At 26.5% G+C, this 13552-nt stretch overlaps 1 pseudogene; it reads right to left on the bottom strand.

The window, feature by feature from the left end:
• Nucleotides 1-968: 968 nt before the first annotated feature.
• LOC132943746 (RNA polymerase II subunit A C-terminal domain phosphatase SSU72-like) lies at nucleotides 969-11713 on the bottom strand (annotated as a pseudogene).
• Nucleotides 11714-13552: the final 1839 nt, after the last annotated feature.

Raw genomic sequence — 13552 nt, 5'->3', positions numbered from 1 at the left:
TACTAAATATAATAAAGAGGTTACAGTTCTGACTTCACTTGTCAACTTATTATAATCGAGAACTATTTATCTTCCAAATTTCAAACCAACCGTTTATAAAATATGTCAATTCATGATATAGCTGATACTATATACTATTGTCAAGATTGTCAAGGAAGAGTTGAATTCTATATTTCCCTATGTATTTATCGGTAGGTACTAACAATATATATGCCTCACCTGAGCAATAATTTTCAAAGCTTCAACTTATAAAAAAATATTTACGTAACACAAACAGACAAGATAGACGTATAGTTTTATACAATAATATTGAAAGAAAACAAACTATTAACATAGAAAATATAATAGATAATTTTGCCAACAAAAAGGAATTTTTTGAAATGAGAACAGTACCTACATATTATTAGCATATTACTGTTCTATTTTTTTCAAAGTTTCTAATAGCAGGTCAATGTATGGTGTGTTCATTTTTATTTTCATATGATAATTATTTATATTTAATATTAATAAAAAAGGCTACAAATTATTACTTTTATTTATTTATAAATAAATATATATCTGTTTTAATTATGTTAACCTTATTTTGTATAGGTAAGTAAAAGTGAAATTTGTAAAAACACTATTGAAAAACCAAAAGATCCCTCGCTCCGCTCAGAATCTAAAATCAGACATATTTGTAAGACCAAAACATTTAACATTCCATTCAAAAATAAAACCAATAAAAATTATTTAAATATAAATTTATTTAAAAAATATAAAATTATGCGGTTCAATAGGATCGGGGTAATTGTTTTTTCGATAAAAGAAAGTACAGTATACATTATAATTTATGATATAAATCGTATTTGCACAATATGGCATAATATACTATATTACTATCGATTCAAATATTGCTTATTATTGCCATTACTTAGGGAAAGAATTATAAATAATATTCACAATTTAAATTTTATTTAATCACCTAATATTTAATAGAAAAGTACACAGGTGAGTAGTGGACTTTGACATTTTTCTTCATATTTGACAACTAATTGATCAATATTATTGTCAAGATCTTCACTTCTGGACAACTAAAATGGAAATAAATTTACATAAATATTCAATAGATATTATATAAACTATATCAAAAAAAAAGTCTTACCAAAGTAACAAATTTGCAAATTAAAAATGCTCCAATCGTTATTTCTTCATGATTGTCTTGAATGTTTATGTTGATGACATGAACTAGCTTATTGCCAAAACTTTGAATAGTTTCAAAATCTAAACATATAAATATGATTTTAATTTTTATAATAATGATACAATTGCCAATTTTAACATACACTCAAGTACTTGATCATGTACTCTCACTTCACACGTAATGACTACAGTGAATTGTTCAATGCATTGTTGAAGTATTTCTGGATGCTGTTTAATTCGCTATATTTCTATCCAGAATATTTAACAAACCATTTTAGGTATAACTAAATACAAAATTGTGTTAAGAAAATAATGACAAGAACAATTAGGAATTTGTTGACAAAATAATAATATATTTAATAAATTATATATATCACAATGATAAACATATAAATTATATATAATATTATTTTAAAAAGTAAATTCAAATAATTTATAAATAATTATTTTTTATATGTATTACGATAAAAAAAACATTATTAAATGAAGATTTAAAGTTTAAACTGAAGTACAATGGGTATTAATAGTAAACATTTTTTTTAAAATTTATTAAGTATATTTCTAAAAGAATCTAGTTTATGGCTTGAACTTTAAATTGTGCTCAAACTTTTAAAGTTAATTGTATTTAAATTATAAATATTAAAAATCTATTTCATAATATTGACAACGAAAGAACAATCAGTTCAGTTAATAAACATTTTCATTCAACAACATCATAAATATTTTGAATTAAAATAATTTTTGTTTATAGTACGCAATGATTTATTATTTAATTCAAATTTAAATTTTAACAAATACATTACAGTTGCCTAAAAAATGACTAGGTTCACATAAAACAACAAAACCTACTATACAGCAGAGCAACTTCTTCAATTTTTTTCTTAAGTTCATAAATTTATAAATTTTATACTATAGCCTATACTGCAGGGATTCCCAACCACAGTGCCGTGAAATTCTTTAAGTGTGCCTTGTAATTTATGTTTTATTAAGTGTAGCTTGTGTAAGTGATATGAATTTAAGTTAAAAAGTTATGTATGTAAAGTAAATATGCTTATGATTATTTATGTTTTGAATTTACGTTGAATGACTAGGTATTGACTGCCATTTGCCTATTTGTATCGTCAAAAAATAATATGTATTTATTTCTTTGTGTGCCGTGAAAATGTATTTTAAAGATTAAATGCGCCGCTAAGTTAAATAGTTTGGGAACTACTGGCCTATAATATAAAGTATTAACTGTATTTATAATTTAAAAGCAAAAATAAATAAAAAATATTATTTAAAGGAGATTATTTAATAACAAGTTTTAAGGTTTAACTATTTCACAGGGTCAAGTTTGAATTTCTACAAAATGTTGGTTAAACTTTTTCCTAATATTACTTATTATTGTCTATGGAAATTAATTCAATTATTACAAATTATTGTGAATCAAAATCACTATGTCAAATAAATAAAATAAATAACTAAATCAAAATGTCTGCACCATGGCTTAAATTTAAAATCGTTTTTACATTTTCGGATATTTAAATGTTATACAATTTTAATGTTTATCGTTATTGTACTTTCAAACATTATTTGATTTTTTCCGTTAATCATTATTATATTTTAAAACATTTTTTTAATTTTTTGTTTTTTGTTGAACGTTTAATGTATAATTTTTTTTGTTTTTAAATTATATTGTTATTTTCAGTATATATAGGTAATTAGATAACCATACTTTGATGGAAGAACTATCAAATTAGTAGAGTTTGTTGTCCAGGATAGGTTATTTTCAATCATCCTAGGGTCTTTTAGTAAGTAGCTATAAATGGCAAGTTAGTGTTAGTTTAGGTGTCAAATATTGCTTAAATATCATGACATAAATGAAAGATGAAATAATAGATATTATTAAAAAAATAATATTTATAACAATAATACAACTTGAAATGGCATAATAATGTTAAGGTTATATAAATATTTAGTAGGTAGGTACACCAAACCACATGCTCACAGTTCTGTATCTTATTGAAATTTGAATTACAGAATTAAACTAATATTTTATAAATCAAACAGGGATACAGTATTTCAAAAATATCAATTACTGTTAACATAGGTTTGCCAACATTAGATTGTTCATAGTTATAACTTAAAAGATTCATATTTATATAGACTATAAGCTTTAAAAACAATCGTAATGTTAAGTTTTTTTTTTCAATAAAAAAGCACAAAAGTTATTTTGAATAACATTATTTGCATTTTTTTTTATGTTACATATTATACGTTTATTATTTATTTTTAATCATTAATTATGATTAATGATATTAGATTAATTTCGTTTTTCGTTTATTGTTTTTCATTATTTTTGTTAGAACGTTATAAATAATGTTTTGAAGCCCTAGTCTGCAATACTTTAAGTTATAGCTCAGTAAACATTACTATATTATTAAATAAAGTAATACAAAGTAAAAAAAATAAAAATACTATTAAATTGGTTTATTTTAAAGGATACTATGTTGTGTCTTTATTCTATAAATGTCATCACAAGAACATCCAAAATCATATATATTTGATTTGTCCGGCGCTGTTCCAGGTAACTTCACCTTGTCACCAGTTCTAAATGATCGAACGTTGAAACCTTTTTTTTCTATAATCATAAATAGAAATTAATTAAAAACATTTCATACCATGATAAATATAATATTATATAAAATAAATATTGATAAAATTATTATTATTATTATTAACTTTACTATTAGAATTTAATATATCGCAAAAGCCAATCAAATAAAATGTATATAAACTATTAAAGTATTAAACATTTTCAATATGTTATTAAGTTTACAAGACATATTCGTATTTGTGAAGTGTACTGTAAACTCCAGGAATTTAGTAGAAGGCGAATGTGTCCTTAATAGTAATCAAATAATACTATGTGGAAACATTATTACAGAAAACTTAAGTTTTGAAATATAATTATAAAATCTGCTTCATTGCTTTTTTGCTATTGTAATTCATAGAGTGCATGTATAAAATGCTTGGTGCTTTAAACATCGCAGCTTTCTGATATGCCACATGAAGTTAATGGTCAACTCAAAATATGCGATGGTGTTAATGGTTTGACAAAAAAATTAGATATGTTCTACTTTGCGTGCTCTTGCCCTGCTGGTGCATCTGAATGTTGCAAACATGTAGTGGCTGTGCTTTTAAACCTAAATAGGTACATTTCTTTTTATTTAATTGATAGCATTAGTACATTTTATATATTATATTTATAAACAATCAAACACACGTCTACATCTCCTCCGTCCATTATTGTCTTCTTCAAAGAATTTAAAAAACAAAATATTAATATACAAGACGATAATTACCCCCCTCTGGTCATATGGTATACAAATCGGGGGCCAAGCCAGACCATCCAATATAAGACCCATAAAAGCTTTCCAGTCTACATGTCTTAGACAAATAACTGGAGCCCCATGGTATATGACCTAACGACGCATTACATAAAGATCTCCAAATCCCAACAGTCAACGAAATAGCAACTCGTCAATACAAAAAGTTAAGTCATTAATATTACCTATGTTATCAAATTTACTTATTGTACAAATTGTATAGATTGTAAATATGCTTAAATTAATTAAATAAAAAAAAAAATAACTTTAAAACAAATAAATGTATATACATGATATTTTCAATGGTTGTTTATATATGAATTTTCTATACTCAATAACATTTTCAAAATGTTTTGATTTGTTTTAAAGTGTTTAGGAATATTTCAGTTTTCAATTTTATTAGAGTTTTTTTTCTAAGAGTGTCAATAAAACTTTATTTGTTGAGTTAAAAACTTGAAAATTTAATACAAAGCTCATACTATAATGTTACAATGACATTTGAAAATTCTTAAAAATCCTTAGTCACAGTTTTTATTTTTATAAGCATTCAAAGTTCAAATCACGATATTTAGCAAACATTTTTGAGATGAGTACTCATAAAAATTTTTCTTTTTAATTCTAAGATTTGAAAATGTAATACAAGATTATTCATAAGTTTATTTACCTTTATCATTTTATATTCAACAATACAATTTTGAAAATAATTTGAATCTTTTTGAGCTGTTTACGGACATTGTCAGTTTTCAATTCTTATAGTTTTTTTCTCCGTAAATATTACAAATTTAGTTATTATTTTATATTTATTTTATTTGTGAATTATGAGTTATCGTTTACAATTTGCAAGTGCAGCATTCCTTGTTATGCATGAACTTATGAAAATCAAAGGAAAAAAAGTTCAACGTAAAAGACGCTTTTTTTCACATATTTGATTTAGTGGCTATTATTGCAAAAACGTTCGATAATCTTATCAATAATTTATCGTTTTCGAATTTTATACAGCTGGAGTTGGTAAATTGTGTCCCCCAAAAAAAGTCACGGTCATATATTATATGTAACCAGTAAACTAAGTACCTAACAAAAAGTCACAGTCATATTTTATGTAAATTGCGGCCAATGTACTTTTAAAACATTGGTTTGTAAATTTCATCCAGGAATATTCTGATTTCTGGTTAGATTCGTCATGTGCAACATATTAATATTTAATTAATTGCCATATATTTTAAATTGTACCATAGCATTGATATAGGTAAGTTATATTATATTAAATATAAATGAATACGAATGATTTGTTTCGGTATTATTGCAGTAGACAGTAGTATATTATCTATATTATTTGAAAGCTACATAATATAAATTAATATTATTATTACCATAGGCGTGCGCAAACTTTATTTCATACTTCAATTTACCTACTCAATATCACCCACTATTGAAGGCATAACTTATGTAATCATTCATATAATCAAAACATAATGGATCATGACCTTTAATTTAACAAGGCTACACCCTCGAGCGCCCTCACGAAATGCTTACACATGATGATTTCATACGTTAACTGTTTAACTCAAGATACATTAAAGATCATCCAATTCATAATTAACATCCGTACGTTTCGAATTCAGAAATCACAATCACTTGCATACGTTCACGACTATATTTCCCCCTCCACCCCTCCACTAGGTTAGGTTAGTTTCCTGTAGGTTAGACTAAAAAAAAAAAACGAAAAAAAAAAAAAACAAAAAAAAATACAAAAATAAAATTAAAGATTACTTCATCTACACTCTGTGAACGATAAAGTAATGAGTCATAATGGATCATGACCTTTAATACGATTAAAGATTACTTCATCTACACTCTGTGAAGGATGAAGTAAAGAGTCATAATGGATGTTTTTTTTTTTTTTGTTTTTTTTTTTTTAGTCTAACCTACAGGAAACTAACCTAACCTAGTGGAGGGGTGGAGGGGGGAATATAGTCGTGCACGTATGCGAGTAGGTACATTTTATTTTGTTTTTGCTAATATGTGATGAAAATAACTATATAATATTATCTTTCTTATTATCGAATACCATGGAATTTAAATATGATTTTGTAGGTATTATATTGCATTTAATTGTAGTATTAGTATGCACAGCGACGTTGTGATATATTTCATGTATCTACTGTAAATATATAATAATTAATATATGTTTAAGAATTCAGGTATTAAATAAAATAGGTATATATCGAAAGTATTTTATATAAATTATTATTTGAAATAATCAATCGAGTCTATATGTATGCAAATGTATGCATATGTATGTATGTATGTATGTATGTATGTATTAACTATTATATTATAGTGCAACGATATGTTTCGGATGTTTAGACTTGTAATAATGATGGTCATGCATTTAGATACATTTAATAACCAAACTGTATATGCCTTTGATGGTAATTAAACATGGGTATGATATTTTTTATAATATTACATATTATTTAATGAAATTATGATATTTTTGCCCATTTTTTACTAAAATATTGGGATGTTTCCATAATATGCTTTATTCCAATTTTGATATTTTTACTTATTTTAGCAAGATTTCTGTATTTACACACAGACAGCTATGTTTTTTTTTTTTTTTTTATCAAAATCAGTACATTTTAATGTATATTCACATTGTTGAGTATATTTTTAGGTTCCTGCATAATCTCTACCTACGTATTTAACGAAAAAATGAGTAAATTATAATATATGATCAGGTACTATATTGCATTTAATTGTTGTATATTGGATATCGTTGTATCAGTATGCACGGCGACGTTGTGATATATTTCATGTACCTATCTAATGTAAATATATAATAATTAATATATGTTAAAGAATCCAGGTATTGAATAAATTATATACCGAAAATATTTTATGTGAATTATTATTTGAAATAATCGAGTCTATATGTATGCGTGCATGAATACTGTTTAAATATATAAGAATATAAAATATGTAAGGATATAGGTATACAAGTGTGTGCTTACTATGTGAGTAATATATGTGTATGCCTATATGTAGATGACTTATTGATGTGTACCTATATATATGTTTATATGTATATATAGTTATGTTAACCATAAAATATATTTAGGTGTTTGTAATATCGAATATGTATATATGATTTAATGTGGGTTTTCATTATATCATACTAGGTATCGCGTATTCATGTAGGTAACTATAGAACTAAGTGATGGGTCGATAATAGTTCTTAGTATTATTTTTTTTTACTTATTGTTATATATATATATATGTAATAACTCTCACTACACTAGAACGAATAATATTAACAATAATAACAGTTAAAGAGATTTATTTTTTCTCGTATATACCTATAATCAATGTATGTATATATAAGCTATGATTTTAGCCTAATGTAATCTCATACAATATTTCAATGTATGTATGATTGTTTAAAAATATAAGTATCTGTAATATTATTCAGGATAGGTTAGCCTGATAGTATTGTGTATATAAACATACAATAACAAGAATGTATGTATGTTCCCACATATATGCGCATTGTAGCATGAGCCTGTATGGAAAATGACTAATAATATGAACATTTTTAATTGTTAAATTGATAAAGATGTTGGTATAATAGGTACTACAGATGTGACGTTAATAGTAGGATAAAAAAGAGATTTCTGGAACCGCATCCTGCTGGCTCAGCCCTATACCTGATGCACATCCCGCGAAACCCGTTTGCACATCCCACATACATCTATTATACACCTCTGCTCAACCCATATCACATACGTACACGACATTCCCCCCGCTACCCCGCTCTTCATATACCCCCCACCATCAATCACGCACTTATACGATATTCCCCCCGCCACTCTTCCCTATCAATTAGCCGCGGAAAATAATTTAAAAATTTTTTTACCGAACCGGGATTCGAACTCGAACAGGTCGCTTCCCATACCACAACCACACCACTGCGCAACTTACTCGCTTATGATTAGAAGGTATATTCTATCTCATTTAACTGGTGTTTACGACAATCGTTCGCATACGTACGAGATGTATAATTTCCCCCACCACCACCACAGCCACTATACCTTACAAAGGGCCGCCGCGAACGCGCGCGAGCCCGCCACCGCGTTATCATACCTATGTTATCAGTTATCACATCTATAAATACCTACTTACATACATACATACATACATATATACATACATACATACACACACGTTATACCTCTCAAACAAACACACATTCAAATATATTATAATATAGTCTACATATAATATACATAGGTATTTACATATATCTAAACAATTATACACACATCATTATCACAAACCCCTGAACATATTATTATACAATTTATACACTTATTACTTACATATCAATAAAACGCATCATATAAATATGATATAACCATACACATACAAACTATAATATACTATTAAACATTATACAGTACTCTTCAGTTTTCATTCTGAACTTATATATACATACATACAAACACACATACACATACATGCATACATACACACTTACATACATACATACATACATACATACATACATACATACATACATACATACATACATACCCACATACACATACATACATACATACATACATACATATATACGAACATACGTTATGCTCATAATATAATATAAGGTACCTACAACATCACACATACCTATATACAAATATTATACCATAATATTATATACTTATTACTTACATATCAATAAAACGCATAGGTATATTTATTCATATAAATATGATATAACCATACACATACAAACTATAATATGGTATTACACACTATACAGTACTCATCAGTTTTCATTCTGAACTTATATAATAATATTTACAACACACACAAGCTCAACATATATATTATATACCTTATCATACATAGGTACACGCATGCATGCATAGATACATACATTCATATCACATCACATCACATACACACACACACACACACGATTCCAGTATTCCATATAGTATACAAACAAGCCACCCAGTCCTTCGTTATACATGAGAATAAATCTCAAACACACACAGACATAAACTTGTAAAAATATTTATTTTCAAAATATACACGTCGGAATATAGGTACATTCGCTTGCATTCACACATTCCTCTCCCCGACAACATACGGAAATATTAATTATAATATATATATATATGTATATATGGTCAATCGTTTAATCGTTTACAGATGATGATGAGTTTCATTCACACATTTCTCTAGCACAACACACTTACACTCATATACCCATAGGATAGTTCATACATATTTAGATACTTACATAGTCGCATATTATATACATACATACACACATTCATCAGGTATCACAAACACCCAAACATATTATAATATATATGTATATGCAGTATTCATTTATATTTAGTTTTATGTACATATATTCACACATACAACATCACAAACACACACACAACCAAACATATTATACAGCTTAGGTACATATCAATATATTAAGACACAAAAGTCATACTTACAAAAAACATAGTCGCAATTACGTAGATGCATTTAAACATTCCAATCCATCCACCCTAGAAAGTATTTTCACCCCCGCCATCCCTCGTCAATTACGACTACAAAATTGTAATTCCTATTAAAATACATAGATCTAACTATTTTATACAGCTCAAAGGATTACTCGACAACATACACAAAATTATATATTTATGACACACAATATTATGAATTTGTGTAACTAGTAGGTATACTGACTAAGGAGAATAGACGATATCGACTCTGAGGGTCTTGGACGTCGTCTTTGAGTATATAGTTTGGTCACTAAATGCAAAAATTATAGTATCCTATTTCGACTTCACCGTTTATATACCTACTACATTTATTTTAATGTTTGAAATAATACAACATTTAATCTAATATATTTGAATTAAACACAAATATGCTTATACTTACTTTTCATTTTAATATTTTAATTTTTGTGTAAAATAAAAACAACCGTGATATTTAAAAACAAGTTGTAACAATTATAAATATAATAATATAACATATTTATATGTTTCATAACACTTATGTATATAATACGAACTCTACCTTATGTACGATTAACTGCTGATCGATACATTAATATTAAAACACACACACATAATTGCAAGGGCTATGACCAACACACACCATGGATTAGTAAAGCAGTTCACTATACACCTCATATCTCAATACACACTACGACTATGTATGACTACGATACAGTCACATATTATAATAGAATATAGCTTAGGAATATTATATTTGCGAGTATTATTATTATTTGTCAGTGCTTAGTAGACAATAAACCATAATTATAACTGAAATGGAATCCTAGTAATTTAAATATATTATTTAAGATTCTGATATTTACATATCTGCCCCTAACCTATTTATATCTATAGGATCCTACGATTCTCCCTGAATATATTATATTTAACTGCTCGTCCCCCCGATCATGATACAAAGTTTTTTTATTTATTGGTAATAATGCTACATAAGGTTACACCACAGCCGTCTCAATCAACATTCGCCAAACACCCTGCACCAGCACCTACGCAATGTGAGACGTAGATTATTCTAATATTTATAGGAAATTAAATAGTTTATATGAAACAAAAAGACACGATATATAAAAAGTATTTTCAATTATTAAAATAATATTAAGGTTTACAATAAATATTTACAAGGTTCTTACTTATCCATTAAATGGATTATAAAATTGTATCATTATCTGAGTAACATATATTTCTCGGTATTTCGTCATCTTCTAGGTAATAATATATAAAAACGTATATGATGCCTCATCCATATTATATATCCAACGGTATATTAATTTTCATATCTCCTTTATACTTTCGAACCAACGGATACATTATGTATCAAACAACGTCTTGATCAATTGTTATGTAATACATCTGAGAAAAACAACATTCATCAAGACTAGTCATGCATCTACATGTTTGTTTGCTAATAAAACCTTAACTATTGTTAATCAACAATATTGATATATTTTAAGAACGAATGAGAAAAACATACATGTAAAAGCCATTATCACTTGTGTAATATTTATTTTTTACATTATGTATCACACCTACCATATTATTATTACACAATATATACCCCTCTTGATCACTAATCCTTAATCATTACCTATCACTTATTCAGTATTCTTGATCCCTTGATCCTCTGATCTCGTGTTCTATATTTTTCATACCTGTGCATGAGAAAACACATACACGAACGCGCATACAACAACTTACATATTATCAATAACCTGACCGACATATATATATATATATATTAATTCATGCATGTACACGGGAAAAACACACAACATTACCAGTCACAGTCACCACCAACGAAACACTCTCAAAAACATATTTTTTCACGCTTACATATGAGAAAACGCATGTGTGCTTGCACATCAACAACTTACATATCACTCAAGTGGCCGATGCGTATATTTTATCAGCACATACGTACAACAGTCATATCACTTGTATAATATTTTTATTTTACCGTCATACACACAGGCATATAACACCACCGCCATATATTATTGTATAAGTTATAATATCGGAAAATTAAGAACTATTAACAATATCTCTCATTTCAGCAGATACTTTATGCGGTTTATTACCTAAATTTAGAAATATACAATAATTAACGGCACATCTGTAGTACCTATCTTACCAACATCTTTATCAATTTAACAATTAAAAATTTTCATATTATTAGTCATTTTCCATACAGGCTCATGCTACAATGTGCATACATGTGGGAACATACATACATTCTTGTTATTGTATGTTTATATACACAATACTATCAGGCTAACCTATCCTGAATAATATTACAGATACTTATATTTTTAATCAATCATACATACATTGAAATATTGTATGAGATTACATTAGACTAAAATCATAGCTTATATATACATACATGGATTATAGGTATATACGAGAAAAAATAAATCTCTTTAACTGTTATTATTGTTATTATTATTCGTCATGTGTAGTGAGAATTATAATATATATATATATAACAATAAGTAAAAATAAAAATAATACTAAAAACTATTATCAACCCATCACTTAGTTCTATAGTTACCTACATGGATACGCGATACCTAGTATGATATTATGAAAACCCACATTAAATCATATATACATATTCGATATTACAAACGCCTAAACATATTTTATAGTTAACATAACTATATATATATATAAACATTCATATATATAGGTACACATCAATAAGTCATCTACATAATATAGGCATACACATATATTACTTACATAGTATGCACACACTTGTATACCTATATCCTTACATATTTGATATTCTTATATATTTAAACAGTATTCATACATACATACATACATACATAGACTCGATTATTTCAAATAATAATTCACATAAAATATTTTCGGTATATAATTTATTCAATACCTGGATTCTTTAACATATATTAATTATTATATATTTACATTAGATAGGTACATGAAATATATCACAACGTCGCCGTGGATACTGATGTAACGATATCCAATATACAACAATTAAATGCAATATAGTACCTGATCATATATTATAATTTACTCATTTTTTCGTTAAATACGTAGGTAGAATTTATGCAGAAACCTAAAAATATACTCAACAATGTGAATACACATTAAAATGTACTGATTTTGATAAAAAAAAAAAAAAAAAAAACATTGCTGTCTGTGTGTAAATACAGAAATCTTGCTAAAATAAGTAAAAATATCAAAATTTCAATAAAGCATATTATGGAAACATCACATTATTTTAGTAAAAAATGGGCAAAAATATCATAATTTCATTAAATAATATGTAATATTATAAAAAATATCATACCCATGTCTAGTTTATTACCATCAAAGGCATATATACAGTTTAGTTATTAAATGTATCTAAATGCATGACCATCACTATAACGAGTCATTATT

This window comes from Metopolophium dirhodum, chromosome 4 (assembly GCF_019925205.1).
Source record: "Metopolophium dirhodum isolate CAU chromosome 4, ASM1992520v1, whole genome shotgun sequence".
Lineage (NCBI taxonomy): Eukaryota > Metazoa > Arthropoda > Insecta > Hemiptera > Aphididae > Metopolophium > Metopolophium dirhodum.
The sequence above is the reverse complement of the archived record's forward strand: the minus strand, read 5'-3'. Positions and strand labels throughout refer to the sequence as shown.